General features: G+C 44.9%; 1 protein-coding gene across 3 annotated transcripts in view; it reads left to right on the top strand.

Moving 5' to 3' along the window:
• The window catches only part of OSBPL2 (oxysterol binding protein like 2), a 116,528-nt gene that overhangs the window by 6,249 nt on the left and 84,578 nt on the right, over positions 1-25,701 (top strand). The window lies entirely within an intron of this gene.

The following is a 25,701-nucleotide window of genomic DNA, read 5'->3' as shown; positions in this document are numbered from 1 at the left end:
GGCACGCAAGCTCACTGAGTTTTTCAAAAGGGTGATTCTTCAATTAACGCCAGCAATTTATTCTTTTTTTTTTTTTTCCTGATGAATCATCTTTAATGTTGTTTTTTTTTTGGGGTGGCCTCCTGAGTGTTTTCCCAGTTTTTGGCCACCCACTTATTTATTTATTTTTAATATATATACCGTATGTGTCATTCCATGGTAACTTACGTTACATTCACACTGTTCTTTCAAGGCAGGCACAAAAAGGAGTGAATGTATATTGTACATTAAACTATTCTCAATTAGATTTCAACACAGTTTGATTTTTCAACAATAAAATTAAATACAAAATACAGTATTATTACTTGGTAATGTACGTTACACGAAAGGGAAAGGCCATTGTCCTTCATGAGTCTGCCAGATTTTCTTTTCTGGTAAACAGGGGCGAAGCGCTATTTTTATTGTATTAAAACACCATAGTCCCAGCAACTTTAACAAATTTATTTTAACCTCTCAAGTTAAAAGCAACAGTTATTACACGAAATATAGATAACTTACGTTACCGCACAGTATAGTAACTTTCGTTACTAAGCTGATGGTAACTTACATTACAATATGTTACCATCTATTGGACTAAACTTATTGCAACGTAAGTTACTATATTGTGTTGTAACGTAAGCTACAACGGAATGACCCATAAGCATATATCCAGCATTTTTGGGACGCCTTTCTTACTGGTGTTCTCCGGTAATATTTATTTTATTTTTTTAACTTCATTAAACAATTCAGTAACCGCTAGCAACTTTTCAAGCAAAATGCTGGCAAAGTGCTCCAACAGATGCCGAGTGTTCTCTGGGCATCTTTTAAGCCTTCCAATTGACTTCTCTTTTATAAAGTACAGAATGTCTTCAGAGAAGAAGACACCAGAACAACGGTCAGATCACTTCATTTAACTGCTTGCCGTCTTCAGAAATGTCAAGCCGTTACAAAATGTTGGAAAGACTGAGAATATGGACAGCAAGTGGTTTTTATGGAATGTGCACACTGTTTTTTTGAGAAGTTTTTGGAGCAGAAACTCTAAATAGTCCTCAAAAACTTGATGTCTCTAATCCGTTTCTACTCCAAAAACTACAAAAAGACTCTGCTCCATCCATCAAAGTATTTATGACAGAAATCTGGTGTAAAATGATTTGATAAGTGGCAGGAGTTGACATCACCAGCAGAATAGTGAGTGCAGCTCTGGAGTATAATACAGGATGTAACACAGGATCAGTACAGGGTAAGTAATGTAATGTATGTACACAGTGACTCCACCAGCAGAATAGTGAGTGCAGCTCTGGGGTATAATACAGGATGTAACTCCGGATCAGTACAGGATACCGAATATACTCGAGTATAAGCCAACCCCCCTAATTTTGCCACAAAAAACTGGGAAAACTTATTGACTCGAGTATAAGCCGAGGGTGGGAAATGCAGCAGCTACCGGTTAATGTCAAAAATAAAAATAGATACCAATAAAAGTAAAATTAATTGAGACATCAGTAGGTTAAGTGTTTTTGAATATCCATATTGAATCAGGAGCCACATATAATGCTCCATACAGTTCATGATGGGCCCCATAAGATGCTCCATATTAAAATATACCCCATATTATGCTGCACAAAGGTTAATAATGGCCCCATAAGATGCTCCATACAGACATTTGCCCCATACAATGCTGCATAAAGGTTGATGGCCCCATAAGATGCTTCACACATTATGGCCCCATAAGATGCTCCACACATTTGGGGCCCCATGAGATGCTCCATACATTATGCCCCCATGAGATGCTCCATACATTATGGCCCCATGAGATGCTCCATACATTATGGCCCCATGAGATGCTCCACACATTATGGCCCCATGAGATGCTCCACACATTATGGCCCCATGAGATGCTCCACACATTATGGCCCCACGAGATGCTCCATACATTATGGCCCCACGAGATGCTCCATACATTATGGCCCCACGAGATGCTCCATACATTATGGCCCCATGAGATGCTCCACACATTATGGCCACATACATTGTGGCCCCAAAAGATGCTCCACCTATTAGGGGCCCCATGAGATGCTCCACATATTAGGGGCCCCATGAGATGCTCCACACATTATGCCCCACAAGATGCTCCTCATGAATGCCCCACAAGATGCTCCTCATATATGCCCCACAAGATGCTCCTCATATATGCCCCACAAGATGCTCCTCATATATGCCCCATAAGATGCTCCTCATATATGCCCCATAAGATGCTCCAGACATTTGCCCCATTTGCTGTTGCTGCGATTAAAATAAAAAAAATCACATACTCTCCTCTCTTCGCTCAGGCCCCCGGCACTTGCGATAGTCACCTTCCACGTTCCATCGCTGTGTGCTGCTCTGTCTTCCATCCTCGGCACTGACTGTTCAGGCAGAGGGCGGCGCGCACACTAATAGCGTCATCGCGCCCTCTGACCTGAACAGTCACAGCCAGAGGACGGAAGACAGAGCAGCGCACAGCGATGGAACGTGGAAGGTGACGTGGAAGGTGACTATCGCGCAATGCTCCCCCTCCCCGATATACTCACCTGCAACTCAGGATCAGTACAGGATAAGTGATGTATGTACACAGTGACTCCACCAGCAGAATAGTGAGTGCAGCTCTGGAGTATAATACAGGATGTAACTCCTGATCAGTACAGAATAAGTAATGTAATGTATGTACACAGTGACTCCACCAGCAGAATAGTGAGTGCAGCTCTGGAGTATAATACAGGATGTAACTCAGGATCAGTGCAGGATAAGTAATGTAATGTATGTACACAGTGACTCCACCAGCAGAATAGTGAGTGCAGCTCTGGAGTATAATACAGGATGTAACTCAGGATCAGTACAGGATGAGTAATGTAATGTATGTACATAGTGACACCTTCAGCAGAATAGTGAGTGCAGCTCTGGGGTATAATACAGGATGTAACTCAGGATCAGTACAGGATAAGTAATGTAATCTATGTACACAGTGACTCCACCAGCAGAATAGTGAGTGAAGCTCTGGAGTATAATACAGGATATAACTCAGGATCAGTACAGGAAAAGTAATGTATGTATACAGTGACTGCACCAGCAGAATAGTGAGTGCAGCTCTGGAGTATAATACAGGATGTAACTCTGGATCAGTACAGGATAAGTAATGTAATGTATGTACACAGTGACTGCACCAGCAGAATAGTGAGTGCAGCTCTGGAGTATAATACAGGATGTAACTCCGGATCAGTACAGGATAAGTAATGTAATGTATGTACACAGTGACTCCACCAGCAGAATAGTGAGTGCAGCTCTGGAGTATAATACAGGATGTAACTCCGGATCAGTACAGGATAAGTAATGTAATGTATGTACACAGTGACTGCACCAGCAGAATAGTGAGTGCAGCTCTGGAGTATAATACAGGATGTAACTCCGGATCAGTACAGGATAAGTAATGTAATGTATGTACACAGTGACTCCACCAGCAGAATAGTGAGTGCAGCTCTGGAGTATAATACAGGATGTAACTCCGGATCAGTACAGGATAAGTAATGTAATGTATGTACACAGTGACTCCACCAGCAGAATAGTGAGTGCAGCTCTGGAGTATAATACAGGATGTAACTCCGGATCAGTACAGGATAAGTAATGTATGTACATAGTGACTCCACCAGCAGAATGAGTGCAGCTCTTTATTATTATACAGCATGCTGTAACTTTGGATCCATAAGTATAGACACCAGCAGCAGAATAGTGAGTGCAGCTCTTATAGCTGATAATTGGATTTTGTTTTCCCATTGACACTTCTGTGTATGGATTTGTTATTATAACCCTTATTTGCTGTTTTAATTGTCATCAAACTATAACCTCTTCTTGTTTTGGTCCCTCATGCCTCTGTATAACCACTCTGTTACAGTAAGCGTTCACAGCTATGTCCGAGGCTCTAACAGTTTCAAGTGAAACTGCAAAATTACCAGAACTATGATGCAACCTCAATGTTTCCTACAGGAAAAAATGGATGCACTGTTTATTGTCACTTTTTACCACTTAAACTTATTAATATCCTTTGTTTCAATCCCTCATCTTGAAGATTTCTATTTGCGGTTAATTATTGTAACCTAAGGGCACATGTGATAATTTTTTCCCCCTGGCGCATAGGACAGCTTTTTCATGTAATATACCTATGTAATTTGGAAATAAACAAGACAGGTCTTTGGGTGTTTAAATTGATTATATTCGTTGACTGCAAGCAGAGATCTTGAGAATTATGAGGAAGGTCAATACAGAGTGTATTAGAAAGATGCAGACCTTCACATGTGTAGTTTTGTGTGCCGTTGACTTCTGTGTGTCGGCTATTAGCGGTCTGTACCTGGGTCTCCTTACTGTAAGGGTATGTGCGCAGGTTACAGATTTGTCTGTGGAATTTTCTGTGCAGATTCTGCATCTCTTGGCAGAAAACGCAGGTAAAAATCCGTGCGGATTTAACGCGTTTTGGTGCGGATTTTCATGCAGTTTGTATGTGTTTTTGTAGGCTAAATAAAGATCTATTATTTAAAAAAAAACAAAAAAAACGTGATGTCATTTCTTGTCCAACTTCTTCATTTCCATACTCCACTGAAGAATGTTTACACACACACAGATAGCTAGATAATCAATAGATGATAGAGCTATAGCTAGATGATAGATAATAGGTAGATCTATAGATAGATAATAGATGATAGATCGATATATAGATCTATAGATAGATAATAATAAGCCCGATGTTTAGTAATATATAATAAAATGGTACATAGAGAGTTAAATAAAGACACACACACACAAAATCTGCCTTAGGCCGGGGTCACACTTGCAAGAAACTCGCACGAGTCTTGCACCTCAATACACAGGACCGGAGCATTCACCTAAATAGAAATACATGCAGCCGCACACTCCGGTCCCGAGTACAGGCGGCAGTGTCGGGTATTGAGGTGCAAGACTCGTTTGAGTTTCTTGCAAGTGTGACCCCAGTCTTAACCCCCGGAGCTTTTTTCGTTTTTTTGTATTTTCGTTTTTACTCCCCTCCTTCCCAGAGCCATAACTTTTTCATTTTTCCGTCAATATGGCCATGCAAGAGCTTATTTTTTTGGAGGACGAGTTGTACTTTTGACCAACATCATTGGTTTTACCATGTCGTGTACTAGAAAAGGGGGAAAAAAATCCAAGTGCTGTGAAATTGCAAAAAAAGTGCAATCCCACACTTGTTTTTTGTTTGGCTTTTTTTTACTAGGTTCACTAAATGCAAAAATTGACCTGCCATTATGATTCTACAGGTCATTACGAATTCATAAACACCAAACTTGTCTAGGTTTTTTTTTTTTAAGTCGTGAAAAAAAATTCCAAACTTTGCTAAAAAAAAAAAATGCACAATTTTCCGAGACCCGTAGCGTCTCCATTTTTTTTGGGATCTCTTATTTTTTGAGCGCCGAGCTGATGTTTTTAATGATATCATTTTGGTGCAGATACATTCTTTTGATCGCCCATTATTGCATTTTAATGCAATGTCACGGCGACCAAAAAAAGTATTTCTGGCGTTTTGAATTTTTTTCTCGCTACGCCGTTTAGCGATCAGGTTAATCCTTGTTTTTTTATTGATAGATCGGGCGATTCTGATTGTGGCAATACCAAATATGTGAATGTTCGATTTTTTTTCTTATTTTATTTTGAATGGGGCAAATGCATGGGAGGCTAGAAGCTGGCATAGCTTGATCGGCTCTGCTACATAGGAGCTATGTTCAGATCACTCCTGTGTAGTAGAATTACAGCATTGCTAAGAGCGCCGACCACAGGGTGGCGCTCACAGCAATCTGGCATCAACAACCATAGAGGTCTTCAGGAGACCTCTGGTTGTTATGCCAACGCACCGATGACCCCCGATCATGTGACGGAGGACTCCGGTGTGTGCATTGTTAAATGCCCGCTGTCAGCGTTTGACAGCGGCATTTAACTAGATAATAGTGGCGGGTGGATCACGATTCCACCTGCCGCTATTGCGGGCACATGTCAGCTGTACAAAACCTCTACAATTTTTGGAATTCTTCTTGCGGCAGCGTGGGGATGATCCTTTTTTCCTACCTAAGTCTAAGTTTCAATCAGGTCTTGCACTGACCTGTGGATCTGCAGCAGCCACCATTAATATATGTCCTTCCTTCAATCCCACCAGGTGAGTAGTTCTCTTGGTAGGCAACTTTGTGTAACGTTTGATAAGACCCTATTTGCGCTTTTGTGTCTCCCTCTTTTCTCTGACCTTTGTATTGTAAGATGACATCAAGCCAGCTTAGTAATGGTGAGGTGTCAATAATGAAATAAAACACAGCACAGTTTTGCCATCTGTTTGTTAGGCTCATTCCAGCGATGCCCTCGATCTCCTGCAAAAAAATAAAAAAAAATAAGCCAATACAAATACTCTCTGGTCTGACGCAGTCCATATAATGACTGTCCCACGAAGATCTCTCTTATAGAGCTGCCACATCAGGAGATGTGACAACTCTATAGGGACTCCAGTGACACACTGACAGGAGACAATGGCTTCTGCAGTGTTATCACTGAGAGTTCAAGGCTCTCACTTGACAGCAACACTGTGTGAGAATTTTCCCACGATCGTTGCCAGTGACAGCTGCCTCTGATGGCAGAGTGATGCAGTGTGGAAGGATACCTTCCGTCATTGTATCACTGGAGCCCTTGGAGAGCGGTCACAAGATGTGACAGCTCTTCATGGGAGATCGTTATGGGACACTAGTTATTAAATGGATTACATCGGATCAGGGAGTATACTGTTGGTTTACTATTTATTTATTTTCTTACAGGTGATCAAGGCCTTCGGGGATTAGCTGTATGGTGAGTATGTACTGTATGTCTGGGGTGTCAAACTGCATTCCCCAAGGGCCGCAAACGGGTCATGTTTTCCGGATTTCCTTGTATTGCACAGGTGATAATTTAATCACCTGCACAGAGAATGATTCGAGCACCTTGTGCAATGCTAAGGAAATCTTGAAGACATGCACGGTTTGCGGCCCTCGAGGAATGCAGTTTGACACCCCTGCTGTATGTTGTATGTACTGTATGTATATGTATGTACTGTATGTATATATGTGTTTGTTTGTTTTTTTTTACCCAAAAAAACGCAACAAATCCGCACCAAAAAACGCACTTAAACCTGCTTTTTTGCCGCAGCTTCTTTCGTGTCAAGAAGATCAGGTTTAGATGCAGCAGAAATGCCCTGTGTGAGCTTACCCTTATTCTGTGCCCTTCTTTGCACCCCTCCTTATGGCGGCCAAGGAGAGCAGCCTGGAAGTACCAGCGTTATGTTGACGAGTGCTTTTGCTTGCTTCGGACTTTTCCCAGGAGACGTGAGGTCAGGTTCATCCCTGGCTTTGCACACTGCTGATTATTTTGACATCTCTCTGCTCATTGCAGTTCATTCAATGTCATTGCTTATCTTACAAAGTAAAGGGCCATTATGGCATTCTCAGACTGTGTTTTTTTTTTTATTTATTACAAGATAAATCCCCTGAGTTTCACCAGTGTTTGGTCGGAGTTTCATCACTTTTTCCCAGATGACGAAGAAAATAACCTTATAGAGCTTTCTCCAGCTTCTCTTATCAGTCTGTGAAAAGCAGACAGTACAGATATGGCATCCGAGGGCTGTTTGATGATTTTTTTAAAGCATTCCCCATAAAACTCAATTTTTATTATATGACTCTTAAAATGCCACCAACCTGTGGCTACTGACACTCTGAATCACCGTGAACACAACAGAACGTGCAAACAAAAGTGAAAAACTATCCGGTGAAAAGAATCCTTAGGTTGGGGGATGATTTTACTGGATCCTATTAATTTCTCTATGCTGATACCTGCCTACCTGCGGGGGTTGGCACCCTAGGGGGAGCGTTGTGGCGCCCCCGCTCAACGATGGCTTACCCTAGGATCCCTAGATACACCCTGCAGTGGATAGTCGCCCTTCTACCCAGAATACGGTTCTAAAGGGTCCCCTCACGTCTATACAAAGATCGATCCTACTACTAAGGAAAACCTTATCGCCCAAACCTGTTTAAAAACAATAGAGAACATGTGTTTCGGCTCTGGTCGGCACTATATATAAATCATGCATACTCTTTGATTTTCACTTCTTCAGTATGAATGTCTCTGAGCCATCTGATCACCTGATAAACCCCAGCACCTCAATCCCTTATTGATATTACAGGGATTTTCCCACATTGATTTCTTGTGGTGCAGGGTGTCACAGCTTGTCATGTGCGACTATACATTATCAGTGATACTTATCATAGCGCTGTATGCCGTGCCGCCCGCCTTCTCTCGCCTCAATGCGTTTCGCCCCTCTGGCTCATCAGGAGGCCCGATCCTCAATCATGTGTCTCGATATAGAGTGATGCATTACCAACCTATTCACTGACCTTGGTTTAAAAAGACCCGCTTCCGTGCGCACGCCGCTACTTTACTTCCGGTTCGTTTAGCAGGAAGGAAACCCTTTCCGATGCATTCTGGGTTTCCAGTCCAATCTGCGCCTGCTCTGTATGGAGCGCACTGCGTTCCAACCCGGTTAGCCTTTGTGCGCCTGCGCTGCTCTGCTCACCCTTAACATGGCCTGAGCTGCGCCTGCTCTCAGTGGAACGCAGCTCCCTTGACTGCGTTCCAGACTGGATCTGTTCATTGAGCGCCTGCGCTACCCTGCTCACCTATTGTGCGCACTCTGTCTGCACTTATCCTCGGGTGCTAGATAAAGCGCTGCTTCAAAGCGCTGCCATCTAGCAGGATACTGTATCTGCGCTCATATTCAGATACCAGGTGGAGCGCTGCTTTACAGCGGTACCATCTGTAAAGTTACTATTACACATATCCATATGCAGCTGAACGCGCCTATACAGCCCAATGTGATCCTACATCCATATTCATTAAAGGGAACCGGTCACCCCGTTTTTTGAGATTGAGCTATAAATACTGTTAAATAGGGCCTGCGCTGTGCGTTACTATAGTGTATGTAGTGTACCCCGATTCCCCATGTATGCTGAGAAATACATTACCAAAGTCGCCGTTTTCGCCTGTCAATCAGGCTGGTCTGGTCAGGTGGGCGTGTTCACAGCGCTCTTTTCTTCCCCAGCTTTCCGTTGGTGGCGTAGTGGTGTGCGCATGTCCAGAGTTCCGACTTCCCTGCGCCCACGTGAAGACACAGCGCGCGATCTGCGCTGTAATCCCTTGCATCGGTGGGGGCGGCCATCTTCCTGGGGCCGCGCGTGCGCAGATGGAGTGCTCTGCTGCACGGGGCTTCAGGAAAATGGCCGCGGGCAGCCGCGCGTGCGCATTAGAGATCGCGGCGGCCATTTTCCCAAAGCCGAGATGCAAACTCGGCTTTGGGAAAATGGCCGCCGCGATCTCTAATGCGCACGCGCGGCTGCCCGCGGCCATTTTCCTGAAGCCCCGTGCAGCAGAGTACTCCATCTGCGCACGCGCGGCCACAGGAAGATGGCTGCCCCCACCGATGCAAGGGATTACAGCGCAGATCGCGCGCTGTGTCTTCACGTGGGCGCAGGGAAGTCGGAACTCTGGACATGCGCACACCACTACGCCACCAACGGAAAGCTGGGGAAGAAAAGAGCGCTGTGAACACGCCCACCTGACCAGACCAGACCAGCCTGATTGACAGGCGAAAACGGCGACTTTGGTAATGTATTTCTCAGCATACATGGGGAATCGGGGTACACTACATACACTATAGTAACACACAGCGCAGGCCCTATTTAACAGTATTTATAGCTCAATCTCAAAAAACGGGGTGACAGGTTCCCTTTAATGTTCTACACCTTTGTGGCTGACTGTATTCAGCCCCAGAATCACCATAGGTGCATTATACCCATACATGGAATCCATATGTGTAGACTAAATCCTATCAATATGCGCCGGGTCAATAAACTCAAGGATTGTTCTTGTATAATTAATAAATATATTTACAAAAATCTGCATATCCCTTTTAACGGGGATCTACTGGAATACCACATGTCTAGGTTCTCCATTTGTCTTGATTCAATCAATCCTTTATTTAGACAGAGGCCACAAGTACCTCCTCTGTGAATTACAGGAAACATGCAAATGATAGCTGTTCGTTTAGACCTTTCGGGGTTATTGCATCCATTCGAAAGGTCCATTCACACTCTCTTTGTAGTATTAACTTGTCTATATTTCCCCCTCTAGGGCTTTGTTTGACCACTTCTACGACCGTGAACTTTACACTATTTATGTCATCCTGGTGTTTCAGCCTCATGTGCTTGGCCAGGGGGGTGTCTCTGTTATTTCTTATGTCCCCCATGTGTTCTCCAACCCTTCTACGTAACTCTCTTTTCGTCTTACCTATGTAGTCCATGGGGCAGGCGCATGTGGCCATATAAACTACCCCCGCTGTCTTACAGTTGGAGAAATCTCCCTGGTAAAACAGTTTACCTGTCGAGGAGCTCACAAAAGATTTGTTTCGTTTCATCCATTTGCACATCTGGCAATTACCACATTTGAAAAACCCACAGGATTTTCTATCCAGCCATGTCCCTTCTCCTGTCGGTCTGGTGTAGTGACTATGTACTAACAGATACTTAAATGACTTTCCCTTTCTGTATGTGATGTCTGGACCTTCCCCTATCATGTCTCTCAAATCAGGATCCATTTTGAGGATGTCCCAATGTCTGTTAATTACTTCCCTGACCTTCCGGTGCTGGTTATCATAGGTCCCTATGATTCTCGTGGGTTCTTCACTATGCTCTATCTGTGCCGTAGGTTTATGTAACAGATTCTGCCTATCCTCATTAATTGCAAACTGATATGCCATGTCAATGACGTGGCCTGGGTAGCCCTTTTGGTTTCCACCAACGAGCACTAACAGCCTCTTGAGCTGGCATAGTCATCACCCAATCCCTCTTAAAAGAGGGATTCCCAAAGGCCAGTTCTTGAGGCTCCGAAGGAATTGCTCAGACAATAGAACCTTTCATGGTCAAGCGGTAGACATGCAGAATAGATTTAGGGAAAAGGGCTACCCAGGCCACGTCATTGACATGGCATATCAGTTTGCAATTAATGAGGATAGGCAGAATCTGTTACATAAACCTATGGCACAGATAGAGCATAGTGAAGAACCCACGAGAATCATAGGGACCTAACAACTCGTGGTATTTTTTCTGATGTATCAGTGTAGGTAAGAGCTGTTGCCCTGACATTTACAATTAAATTATGTATGTTCCCTTTCGCTGCCCAATGAGAGTTGTAGTTTTGTTACCGCTCTACCTGACAATACTAATGATGAGGATTAATGTATGTTGCTGCTTTGACTTTGGCCCTCTTATTTACCACCATATGAATACTGCATATCAAGGCTTGTACATGGCTGGCATTGTGCCCAGTGACGGCATTGATTCCTACAGAACTGACGAGCTGAATTTTTATGAGCATATGAAAAGACGGCGGCAATAGATCTTCTACTCCCAGGTGTAAGTTGTATTCGAAGGGGCTGAAAAAATCCATTGGCTTTCCTGACATGTCTGTGTTAGTAAACACTTGCAATCTCCATATGGTATGGGGCTGTTAACATGTCCGTTTGAGTTCATACGCAAAAGGGATCCAATACTTTTTTTGGGCAGAGGGGTCCATCTAGGTTCTGTTTGGTGTTCAATAGAAAAAAAAAAGTCCTTCTTGCAGAAAATTTCACTCACTATTCTGCTGATGCAGTCACTGTGTACATACATTACGGTTCCAAAGTTTAGGGTCACTCAGACAATTTAGTGTTTTCCATGGAAACTCATACTTTTATTAATCAAATGAGTTGCCAAATGAATTGAAAATCTAGTCCAGACATTGACAAGGTTCGAAAAAAAGATTTTTATTTGAAATAATAATTTTCTCCTTCAAATTTTGCTTTCGTCAAAGAATGCACCCTTTGCAGCAATTACAGCATTGCAGACTTTTGGCATTCTAGCAGTTAATTTGCTGAGGTAATCTGGAGATATTTCACCCCATGCTTCCAGAAGCCCCTACCACAAGTTGGTTTGGCTTGATGGGCACTTTTTGCATACCATATGGTCAAGCTGCTCCCATAACATCTCAATGGGGTTGAGATCTAGTGACTTCGCTGGCCACTCCATTACAGATAGAATACCAGCTGCCTGCTTCTTCCCTAAATAGTTCTTGCATAATTTGGAGGTGTGCTTTGGGTCATTGTCCTGTTGTAGGATGAAATTGGCTCCAATTACGCGCTGTCCACAGGGTATGGCATTGCAAAAGGGAGTGATAGCCTTCCTTATTCAATATCCCTTTTACCTTGTACAAATATCGCACTTTACCAGCAGCAAAGCAACCCCAGCCCATCATATTACCTCCACCATGCTTGACAGATGATGTCAGGCACTCTTCCAGCATCTTTTCAGTTGTTCTGTGTCTCACAAATGTTCTTCTGTGTGATCCAAACACCTCAAACTTGGATACACTTTTTTCCAATCTTCCGCTGTCCAATGTCTGTGTTTTTTTGCCCATATTAATCTTTTCCTTTTATTAGCCAGTCTCAGATATGGCTTTTTCTTTGTCACTCCTGAAGGCCAGCATCCTGGAGTCGCCTCTTCACTGTAGATGTTGACACTGGCGTTTTGCATGTACTATTTAATGAAGCTGCCAGTTGAGGATCTGAGAGGCGTCGATTTCTCAAACTACAGACTCTAATGTACTTGTCTTGTTGCTCAGTTGAGCAGCGGGGCCTCCCACTTCTTTTTCTACTCTGGTTAGAGCCTGTTTGTGCTTTCCTCTGAAGGGAGTAGTACACACCGTTGTAGGAAATCTTCAGTTTCTTTACAATTTCACGCATGAAATAGCCTTCATTTCTAAGAACAAGAATAGACTGTCGAGTTTCACATGAAAGTTTTTTTTCTGGTCATTTTGAGAGTTTAACGAAACCAACAAATGTAATGCTTCAGATTCTCAACTAGATCAAAGGAAGGTCAGGTTTATAGGTTCTCTAATCAGCCAAACTGTTTTCAGCTGTGCTGACTTACTTGCACAAGGGTTTTCAAGGTTATGATAACCATCCATTAGCCTTCTTACACAGTTAGCAAACACAAAGTACCATAAGAACACTGGAGTGATGGTTGTTGGAAATGGCCTCTATACACCTATGAACATGTTGCATTACAAACCAGGTGTTTGTAGCTAGAATAGTCATTTACCACATAAACAATGTATAGAGTGTATTCCTGAATCATTTAATGTTCGCTTCATTGGAAAAAACTGTGCTTTTCTTTTAAAAAAATAAGGACATTTCTAAATGACCCTAAACTTTTGAACGGTAGTGTACATTACATTACTTATCCTGTACTGATCCTGAATTACATCCTGTATTATACTCCAGAGCTGCACTAACTATTCTGCTGGTGCAGTCACTGTGTACATACATTACTGATCCTGAGTTACATCCTGTATTATACCCCAGAGCTGCACTCACTATTCTGCTGGTGCAGTCACTGTGTACATACCGTACAGTACATTACTTATCCTGTACTGATCCTAAGTTACATCCTGTGTTATACCCCAGAGCTGCACTCACTATTCTGCTGGTGCAGTCAATGTGTACATACATTACATTACTTATCCTGAACTGATCCTGAGTTACATCCTGTATTATACTCCAGAGTTGCACTCATTATTCTGCTGGTGCAGTCACTGTGTACATACATTACATTACTTATCTTGAACTGATCCTGACTTACATCCTGTATTATACTCCAGAGCTGCACTCACTGTTCTTATAGATTAAATATCTCAGGCTAAAATAATATTTCTAACAACAAGTAGGGCATATTTTGTATGTGTCATCTGCTAACTTACCACCTGCAAAGCACTCGCTGAACATATTGGTCATTCGTAGAAGGTGACGACTGCCTGCTATTTCACCTTTGTCATAACAGTAACATACGATAGTCACCGCCTTGTTCTGCTATCTCAGGCTACTTTCGCACTTCCATCTTTTCAGATCCATTGCAATGCGTCGTTTTGGGAAAAAAACGGATCCTGCAAATGTGCCCGCAGGATCCGTTTTTTCCCCATAGACTTGTATTCGTGACGGATGGCCATACGTCGCATCCGTCGTGCGACGGATCCATCGTGTTTTGGCGAACCGTCTTCTGGAAAAAACGTTCAATGTAACGTTTTTTGTCTGCGTCGGGAGAACGTGTCGCAGCGGATCCTGCGGCATACGTCGTTGACTAGAATGGAAGCCTATGGACGCAGGATCCGTCGTGACACGTCGTATGACGGAATCCAGCGCTGGAATCTGTTTTTACACTGAGCATGCTCAGAATCAGGAATTTGTAGCCAATTGGCCAGACAGGCCCCAAATCTATATAAACTTGGCCTGGGGCTTCACCCCCAAATGTGCCAGCAACACTCCTGCCAGCCTGAAGACAGCCAGCCAGTGAATATATTGGTTTCCCTATTTTCCAGTAGCCAATCACATTTGGAAGACTCCCATTTTTAGGCATGGAAAACGGATCCGTCAAAAAAATGGATGGTAAAAACGGACAAAACTGATGCAACGGATCCAGTTTTTCAACGGAACCGTGTAGCGGATCCATCAATATTTGATGTGTTGCATCCGTTTTTCACTATTTTTGACGCATCCATCGATACGTCGCGCCAACACATTGTGACGGATTCAAAAAAACGGAAGTGTGAAAGTAGCCTTAGGCAATGTGCACACGTTTTTGAAAAATCCGCAGGTAAAACACACTGCACAACTGGACGCCGCTGCGTCTTCTGCTTCCTCTGCATTGACTATTCAGGCAGAGGGTGGCGGGCACACTAATCGCTTCATTGCGCCCTCTGACCTGAGCGGCAGTGTAGAGGACGGGGAAGACGCAGCAGCAACCCGGCGGCCGGGGAGCAGGTGAATATCGCGCACTGCGTTATGCTCACCTGCTCTTGGCGCGGTCCCTGCTTCCCTGGTGCCGACAGCTTCCTGTATTGAGCGGTCACCGGTACCGCTCATTACAGTAATGAATATGCGGCTCCACCCCTATGGGAGTGGAGTGGGGTCCATATTCATTACTGTAATGAGCGGCACCATGGATATTGCCCCCCCCCCAAAACCTCGGCTACAAACACCAGTACACAGCCGCCCCAGAAATGGCGTTTGTAAGATGCGCCAATTCTGGCACTTACCGGACAATATTCCCTTGTCCAACGCACTCATTTAATAATGAGTGTCCCATGAGGATCTCCCCTATAGAGCTGTCACATCAGGAGATGTGACAGCTCTATTAGGCCTCTCACTTTACGGCACTGCTGCGTGAGAATTTTCCCACGCAGCGGTGCTGCAAGTGACAGTATGAACTCTGCACTCACAGTGGTGGAGTGATACAGTGCGGCAGGATACCTTCCGTCATTGTATCACCCAGAGCCCCTGGAGAGCGGTTGCATCTGCCAATGTGACAGCTCTCCATGGAAGATCGCCGTGGGACACTCGTTATTAAATGGATTACATCGGATCAGGGATTATACTGTTGATTTGTTATTTTTTATGGTGAGTATATACTGTATGTTGTATGTACTGCATGTGTATATGTGTGTTTACGTTTTTTTGATTTTTTTTAACCTTGAACGCAGTAGCCGGATGATGGGACTACTACTGTGCCATCATCCGGCTAGCTGTCACTGTAGCAGGCATGGCACTAGTAGTCCCATCGGACCGCACACACACAGACACACAGCCCCGCACACACATAGCCCCGCAGACACACATCTTCTCCGCCCACAGTCTCCGCCCACACACATAGTCTCTGCCCACACACTCTTCCCCCTCCTGATCTGCAGCGTTTCTCACAGGCACATCTGCAGCAAAACCGCAGATCTTTTTTAAACCTGCGGTTTTGCTGTGGATTGGCCTGACACAATGGAAGTCAATGGGTGGGGAAACGCTGCAGATCTGCAAAAAGAATTGACATACTGTGGAAATTAAAATGCTGCAAATCCGTGCTTTTTTTCCCCCCAGCATGTGCATAAAAAAATCTCAATTTCCCATTGACTAACATTGCTTGTGCACTACACTGCGGATTTGATGCAATTCCGCTCGTCCAAAAACGCTGTGGACCCACATCAAAATCCGCAACAGCAACGTGTGCACATAGCCTTAGAGTAGCTCAGACACAATTTGAAAGAGATCAGATGCATTTATAGTGCAGTGCCCCTTTAATACCCTACCCACCAGGACGCTGGAATTACATTATTGTGTTTGTCCCCTTACATGTAAAGAGAAGGATTCTAATGATTTTCATGCTTGTATTTTGCCTCCGGTGTGCGGTGTCTGCTCTATAAGGCTACTTTCACACTTCCGTTTTCTGGGGTCCGCCGTGGTGCAGCAAAATGACGTATAGACGGACGTCATGAAAATAGGGAAAAACGGGTGCGACGGATCCAGTGTAATGACGGATCCGTCGTAGAGAAATTCCGGGAACTAAATGTCCGCGGGGGTAGAGATATAGAGATATGAAAATCGCTCCGCTAAGGCTACTTTCACACTAGCGGCGGAATCTCCCCGTCGCAATGCGTCGGGGAGAGATTCCGACGCTAGCGTTTAGCGCATTGCACAACGGAGGCAGCGGATGCATTTCTCCGGCGCATCCGCTGCCCCATTGTGAGGTGCGGGGAGGTGGGGGCGGAGTTCCGGCCGCGCATGCGCGGTCGGAAAAAGCGGTCCGTCAGGAGCAAAAAAAAGTTACATGTAGCGTTTTTTGCTCCCGGCGGTCCGCAGAAGCACGACGCATCCGTCGCACGACGGATGCGACGTGTGGCAATCCGTCGCAATGCGTCGTCAATACAAGTCTATGGGGAAAAAACGCATCCTGCAAGCACTTTTGCAGGATGCATTTTTTCTGCAAAACGACGCATTGTGACGGATTGCAGAAAACGCTAGTGTGAAAGTAGCCTAATCCGTCGCTAATACAAGTTTATGGGAAGATGCAGGATCCTGCAAATTTTGAAAAGACGGAAGTCTGATAGTAGCTACTTAGAACTGCATTTTCCCATAGACTTGTATTAGCGACGGATTGTGACGGATGGCCATCTGTTTCATCTGTTGTGCACTGGATCCATCGCAAAATAGCGGTCCGTCGTGCAGAGAAAAACGTTCATTGTAACGTTTGTTGTGCACGTCGGAAAATCGGTCAGCAACGTATCCTGCGCTGCCTGCCGTCTGCTCCAATGGATGCCTATGGACGCAGGATCCGTCACTGACCGTCACACGCAGGAATCCAGCGACGGATTCAGTTTTTCCCTTCTGAGCATGCCCGGAACGATTTTTCTCTCTCTCTCTCTCGGAATTTCTCTACGACGGATCTGTCATTACACTGGATCCGTCGCACACGTTTTTCCCTATTTTCATGACGTCCGTCTATACGTCATTTTGCTGCACCACGACGGACCCCAGAAAACGGAAGTGTGAAAGTAGCCTTAACCGTACATCATTAGTCCTCGCAGGCTGGACGATGTCTTGAGCTTCGTCTTGTCCTTGAGTTGGAGGCTTCACAACCACTGATTTAATTTCCACCTTCGTCTGTACTATTACACCGCGTTAAGTAAAGAGGCGTATTGAATGGAGGGCTTTATCCTGCGCTCGCCAGCGGCCAAGTCGCAGATGATTGACGCTTTATTTAATCTATTTAGCTGCTTATTAGTTTCATGTGTGAAAGCTGGGTGGCAGTACGACCGCCATTTCTTCCCAGCTTTGCCAAATGCCAGAATGACAAATCAACAATGCTGTATCCCTAGCTCTTATCTCATTGTGGAGCCAGGCAAGAGTCTTCGAAAGAATGGTGGCAACCAACATGCTCTGCAGGTAGCACCAGTAAGTGTACCTTTAAGACTTATACGGGGGCGGTTGCCACTTGCCTTTCTTAGGCTTCTGAATGGCACTTGTGGGATTGCTTGGTTTTCACTGCCATTCAGAAGCCTGGAAAAGTTTTGAACACTCCTGGAATGTATTAGATGTAATCTCCAGTCAACAGGGTTTATGTGACCCGCAAATCATTATGTTCTCTGTGTTGTAAGTGGAAGAGCTGCCAGGAGGTGTTATTAGGAAGTGGCACGTTCTTCTTGTCAAAATGTCTAATCGGACCGACAAACTGCTAGTGAATGATTGAGTGCCAGCAGCTACCAGCTTTCTAGATTAATGGAGTCAGATTGTTTCTCTGTCCTCTAAAGTAGATACAAATTAGTTTAAACAGTTGATAACACAGTGGAAGCAACTCCTGTGGTTGCAGTGTAGTCTAGGATAACTGGGTGACAACTCTTGTGAGAGCAGTGATGTCTAGAATAGCCAGGTGACAACCCTCCTGGGAGAAGTGTATGCTAGGAGATCCAGTGATAGCCTTCATGGAAGCAGTGTAGGCTAGGAGAGCCAGGTGACTGCCCCTGTGGGAGCAGTGTGGTCTAGAATAGATGGGTGTCAACCCTTGTTGGAGAAGTGTAGGCTAGGAGAGCTAGGTGGCTGCCCTTGTGGGAGCAGTGTGGTCTAGGAGAGGCAGGTGACATCCCTTGCGGTAGCAGTGTGGTGTAGGAGACCCAGGTGACATCCCTTGTGGGAGCAGTGTGGTCTAGGAGAGGAGCGTGACAGCCCTTGTGGAAGCAGTGTGGCCTAGGAGACCCAGGTGACATCCCTTGTGGGAGCAGTGTGGTCTAGGAGACCCAGGTGGCATCCCTTGTGGGAGCAGTGTGGTCTAGGAGACCCAGGTGACATCCCTTGTGGGAGCAGTGTGGTCTAGGAGAGGAGCGTGACAGCCCTTGTGGAAACAGTGTGGCCTAGGAGACCCAGGTGACATCCCTTGTGGTAGCAGTGTGGTCTAGGAGACCCAGGTGACATCCCTTGTGGGAGCAGTGTGGTCTAGGAGAGGAGCGTGACAGCCCTTGTGGAAGCAGTGTGGCCTAGGAGACCCAGGTGACATCCCTTGTGGGAGCAGTGTGGTCTAGGAGAGGAGCGTGACAGCCCTTGTGGAAGCAGTGTGGCCTAGGAGACCCAGGTGACATCCCTTGTGGGAGCAGTGTGGTGTAGGAGAGGAGCGTGACAGCCCTTGTGGAAGTAGTGTGGCCTAGGAGACCCAGGTAGCATCCCTTGTGGGAGCAGTGTGGCCTAGGAGACCCAGGTGGCATCCCTTGTGGGAGCAGTGTGGTCTAGGAGACCCAGGTGACATCCCTTGTGGGAGCAGTGTGGTCTAGGAGAGGAGCGTGACAGCCCTTGTGGAAGCAGTGTGGCCTAGGAGACCCAGGTGACATCCCTTGTGGGAGCAGTGTGGTCTAGGAGAGGAGCGTGACAGCCCTTGTGGAAACAGTGTGGCCTAGGAGACCCAGGTGACATCCCTTGTGGTAGCAGTGTGGTCTAGGAGACCCAGGTGACATCCCTTGTGGGAGCAGTGTGGTCTAGGAGAGGAGCGTGACATCCCTTGTGGAAACAGTGTGGCCTAGGAGACCCAGGTGACATCCCTTGTAGCAGTGTGGTCTAGGAGACCCAGGTGACATCCCTTGTGGGAGCAGTGTGGTCTAGGAGAGGAGCGTGACAGCCCTTGTGGAAGCAGTGTGGCCTAGGAGACCCAGGTGACATCCCTTGTGGGAGCAGTGTGGTCTAGGAGACCCAGGTGACATCCCTTGTGGGAGCAGTGTGGTCTAGGAGACCCAGGTGACATCCCTTGTGGGAGCAGTGTGGTCTAGGAGAGGAGCGTGACAGCCCTTGTGGAAACAGTGTGGCCTAGGAGACCCAGGTGACATCCCTTGTGGTAGCAGTGTGGTCTAGGAGACCCAGGTGACATCCCTTGTGGGAGCAGTGTGGTCTAGGAGAGGAGCGTGACAGCCCTTGTGGAAGCAGTGTGGCCTAGGAGACCCAGGTGACATCCCTTGTGGGAGCAGTGTGGTCTAGGAGAGGAGCGTGACAGCCCTTGTGGAAGCAGTGTGGCCTAGGAGACCCAGGTGACATCCCTTGTGGGAGCAGTGTGGTGTAGGAGAGGAGCGTGACAGCCCTTGTGGAAGTAGTGTGGCCTAGGAGACCCAGGTAGCATCCCTTGTGGGAGCAGTGTGGCCTAGGAGACCCAGGTGGCATCCCTTGTGGGAGCAGTGTGGTCTAGGAGACCCAGGTGACATCCCTTGTGGGAGCAGTGTGGTCTAGGAGAGGAGCGTGACAGCCCTTGTGGAAGCAGTGTGGCCTAGGAGACCCAGGTGACATCCCTTGTGGGAGCAGTGTGGTCTAGGAGAGGAGCGTGACAGCCCTTGTGGAAACAGTGTGGCCTAGGAGACCCAGGTGACATCCCTTGTGGTAGCAGTGTGGTCTAGGAGACCCAGGTGACATCCCTTGTGGGAGCAGTGTGGTCTAGGAGAGGAGCGTGACAGCCCTTGTGGAAACAGTGTGGCCTAGGAGACCCAGGTGACATCCCTTGTAGCAGTGTGGTCTAGGAGACCCAGGTGACATCCCTTGTGGGAGCAGTGTGGTCTAGGAGAGGAGCGTGACAGCCCTTGTGGAAACAGTGTGGCCTAGGAGACCCAGGTGACATCCCTTGTGGTAGCAGTGTGGTCTAGGAGACCCAGGTGACATCCCTTGTGGGAGCAGTGTGGTCTAGGAGACCCAGGTGACATCCCTTGTGGGAGCAGTGTTGTCTCGAAGACCCAGGTGACATCCCTTATGGGAGCATTGTTGTCTATGAGCGGAGCGTGACAGCCCTTGTGGAAACAGTGTGGCCTAGCAGACCCGGGTGACAACACTGGTGGGAGCAGAGCAGTGTAGAATAGCTGGGTGACAGCCCCTGTAGAGGATCAGTGTAGTCGAGAAAAGCTTGGCGACACACATTATGGATGCAGTTACAGTTTTCATGGATTGTTTTATCAACTTTCCAAGGATCCTGAAGGGCAAATCTGTTGTATTTTTTGTGATAATGAAGCCGGTGAAGCCCCTTCGGTAGCAGTCCAACTAGGTGACAACCACTGTGAGAACTGTAGCTGAGGCCATACTGATTGTCACCCAGCTTTCCCAGATACGGTAATACTAAGAAATAGCTGATAAGACTGTGTAATCCTGTATATTTTTTCTCCTGATTCTTATGTTTGATCTCTCCTGCTGTGGCACTCTTACCGCTCCTCTTGAAGTTATTCTTCTGTTTTATATTTAATGTCACATTTACAGTAAGGATTATTGCGGGGGGCGGAATGGCGCTTGGGGAAATAAAACCTGAACCAAATCCATATACTGCTGCAATCCAATAAAGGTTAGATTATTCTATAGGACGCCATGAGGTGACAATGGTCCTCTGCTCCCGCTTACTTGCAGGCTGCGCTCTGCTCAAACCACCTGACCTGTCATACCAGCTGCGAGGAACCATAAATATTAATATGGAATATAACACAAGTCAATCAGTGGGAATGTTCCCGCAATCTGACTAGCGTCTTATTCCCCCATCTCCAAATTAAAGCAAAAAAAGGTGATAACTTGCTCATTTAAATAGTTTTTACGCTATTCCTTACAATTAAATATCAATGACTTGAATCACATTTGGGCATACAATTGCTATTTAGGTAAATGTGTACCCAGGAAAGCTGGGTGACCACTTATATTGCTTTTGTTACAGCTTACATAGGGGATCACCCATCTTTTCTGGATTTCTGAAAAGAAATTGCTTAGTTGCGCACTGCCTTGTCCAACTTGGCTATACACACAGCCAGGAACTGTGGTTTTTCATTAGTGTAGTATACATGGGTTATGTATATAATATATACCTCCAGTTGGTATAACTCCTTGGGCTGCTATATCCTATAATATGTTAATTTATTTTCTTTCTGCTTCATTTTTGGAAATGTTGGGTGAGAATTGCCATTACTGCAGATATAGTGGGAAAAATTTCCCAGACTTCTGAATATCCATGTAACCACAGATCCCCTTATGTTATGTCACAAAATATTCTCAAAATCTGAGAATAATCAAATGGTCACAATAATTATAATTGTACCTACAGTAGTTATCGCCCAGCTTTCCAAGATTCCAGCACAGAATATCTGTCTAATGATAAAACACGTCACAAAACCTGATTCACCATTCTGGGAAGCTGGATGACAATCAGTGTGGTCTCTTTAACTATTGCACCTACACTATTTGTTACCCAGCTTTCCTAGGCACCAGTGTAACATCCCTTGCTCCGGTATCATTAGCCAGTGCTTACTGATCAGGTTTCTCGAATAGTTCAGTGGCCAACAATATGGTTGCTATTATTTCCCCTACAGTGGTTGTCACATCCTGCTCATCCTATAACATATCCCTTGCTCTGATATTGTTAAACCTTTCTACTGTGTAGACAGACATCTAGGAAGAAGTGTGACAATCAGTAAGGTTGCCATTACTACCCCAAAGTGGTTATCACCCAGCTTTCTTCGGCTCCTGCATTGCATTTCTGTCTGATCATATAACCATGCATCCTTTTCTTTCACGTCATTGTATGTCCAGACATACAGTGCCTTGCAAAAGTATTCGGCCCCCTGGAAATTTTCAACCTTTTCCCACATATCATGCTTCAAACATAAAGATACCAAATGTAAATTTTTGGTGAATAATCAACAAGAAGTGGAACACAATTGTGAAGTTGAATGAAATTTATTGCTTATTTAAAATTTTTGTGGAAATTCAAAAGCTGAAAAGTGGGGCGTGCAATATTATTGGGCCACTTTACTTTCAGTGTAGAAAACTCACTCCAGAAGTTCATTGTGGATCTCTGAATGATCCAATGTTGTCCTAAATGCCTAATGATGATAAATATAATCCACCTGTGTAATCAAGTCTCCGTATAAATGCACCTGCTCTGTGATAGTCTCAGGGTTCTGTTGAAGCACAGAGAGCATCATGAAGACCAAGGGACACAACAGGCAGGTCCGTGATACTGTTGTGGAGAAGTTTAAAGCTGGTTTTGGATACAAAATGATTTCCAAAACTTTAAACATCCCAAGCACCACTGTGCACGCGATCATATTGAAATGGAAGGAGTATCATACCACTGCAGATCTACCAAGACCCGGCCGTCCCTCTAAACTTTCATCTCAAACAAGAAGACTGATTAGAGATGCAGCCAAGAGGCCCATGATCACTCTGGATGGACTGCAGAGATCTACAGCTGAGGTGGGACAGTCTGTCCATAGGACAACAATCAGTCGTACACTGCACAAATCTGGCCTTTATGGAAGAGTGAAAAACCACTAAAAAATGGTGCACAAAATCCAAATAATGAAAAACGTAAATTTTATGAAGTATAGAACATAAATGACAAGGAAAATGGACAATGGTGGGTAAAATAACCTGCAACTTACATGGAGCACATGGAGACCTAACAAACCTCCTCATGCATGTCGTCATTAATTATGGAGTGTAAACCAACGGTATATTTACCCTGCATGCTAAGTATATATATATATATATATATATATATATATATATATATATATATGTCAGTATCTACTAAGACATGCAGGTACAACAGTGCTTCCATAAATATACATGCACTAAGTGTGAAAAACACCACCAATATAGGGAACATACCGGCGATATAGCAGAGGAAGAATGTCGGCTCCAGCCCACCCCGACGTGTGTTTCGGAGTATCCTTCTTCAGGGGGCGTCCCCTGCACTCCCCGCACCCCTGTAACTTCTTAGCAAGAGACTGTATTAATCTGTCCATGGATTAAATACTGCGCATCAGCAAATTGATGAGTGCCGCTGTTTTCTTATTCTTTTGATGGGATTTTGTATTGCATTACTCGCACACAGCTGAGCACCAAAAACCGATTGCACACTAATGTTGGCACGTGAAGGAGAAATGTGATCGCAGGATTGCAAGTTTTCGTGCTGCTGAGTAGCTGGTCCGAGTGCCATTCCAATCCTGAAGATTAATACCGTTGGTTTACACTCCATAATTAACCCCTTCATGACCTTGGGATTTTCCATTTTTCTGTGTTCGTTTTTCGCTCCCCTCCTTCCCAGAGCCATAACTTTTTTATTTTTCTGTCAATTTGGCCATGTGAGGGCTTATTTTTGCGGGACGAGTTGTACTTTTGAACGACATCATTGGTTTTACCATGTCGTGTACTAGAAAACAGGAAAAAAATTCCAAGTGCGGTGAAATTGCAAAAAAAGTGCAATCCCACACTTGTTTTTTACTTGACTTTTTTGCTAGGTTCACTAAATGCTAAAACTGACCTGCGATTATGATTCTCCAGGTCATTACGAGTTCATAGACACCTAACATGACTAGGTTATTTTTTATCTAAGTGGTAAAAAAAAAATTCCAAACTTTGGTAAAAAAAAAAAAAAAATTGCGCAATTTTCCGATACTCGGGTCGGGTGAGGGCTTATTTTTTGCGTGCCAAGCTGGCGTTTTTAATGATGGCATTTTGGTGCAGATACATTCTTTTGATCGCCTGTTATTGCATTTTAATTCAATGTCGTGGCGACAAAAAAAAACGTAATTCTGGCGTTTCGAATTTTTTTCTCGCTACGCCGTTTAGCAATCAGGTTAATGCTTTTTTTTTTTATTGATAGATGGGGCGATTCTGAACGCGGCGATACCAAATGTGTAGGTTTGATTTTTTTTTTTTTTTTTTTTTTTTTTTTTTATTGATTTATTTTGAATGGGGCGAAAGGGGGGTGATTTAAACTTTTATATATTTTTTATTTTTTTCACTTTTTTTTACTTTTGCTATGCTTCAATAGCCTCCATGGGAGGCTAGAAGCAGGCACAACACGATCGCCTCTGCTACATAGCAGCGATCTGATGTTCGCTGCTATGTATCAGAAATGCAGGTGTGCTGTGAGCACCGTCCACAGGGTGGCGCTCACAGCTACCGGCGATCAGTAACCATAGAGGTCTCAATGACCTCTATGGTTACTATTCAGAAGCATTGCCGACCTCCGATCATGTGACGGTGATGCGATCATTTCCGGCTGCCCGGCCGGAAGCGGTAGTTAAATGCCGCTGTCTGCGTTTGACAGCGGCATTTAACTGGTTAATAGGAGCGGGCAGATCGCGATTCTGCCCGTGCCTATTACGGGCACATGTCAGCTGTACAAAACAGCTGACATGTCCCGGCTTTGATGCGGGCTCACCGCCGGAGCCCGCATCAAAGCGGGGCTTCTGACCTCGGACGTACTATCCCGTCCGAGGTCAGAAAGGGGTTAATGACGACATGCATGAGGAGTTTTGTTAAATCTCCATGTGCTCCATGTAAGTTGTAGGTTGTTTTACCCACCATTGTCCATTTTCCTTGTCATTTATGTTCTATACTTAATAAAATTTACGTTTTTCATTATTTGGATTTTGTGCACCATTTTTTAGTGTTTTTTTGCTTATCTAGCATGGGTGTTTTTCGCATCATCTAAATTAACAGGTTTTTGTTAACTGCATTTTGATAATTTTGTTTTAGTTATCATGATTATATGGTTACAGTTATTTTGCCTGTTTTGTATTCCTTGCTTTCCTTTATGGAAGAGTGGCAAGAAGAAAGCCATTTCTAAAAGATATCCATAAAAAGTGTCATTTAAAGTTTGCAACAAGCCACCTGGGAGACACACCAAACATGTGGAAGAAGGTGCACTG

The sequence above is a fragment of the Ranitomeya imitator genome, chromosome 2, assembly GCF_032444005.1.
Source record: "Ranitomeya imitator isolate aRanImi1 chromosome 2, aRanImi1.pri, whole genome shotgun sequence".
NCBI lineage: Eukaryota > Metazoa > Chordata > Amphibia > Anura > Dendrobatidae > Ranitomeya > Ranitomeya imitator.
This window is presented reverse-complemented; position numbering and strand designations above follow the sequence as displayed.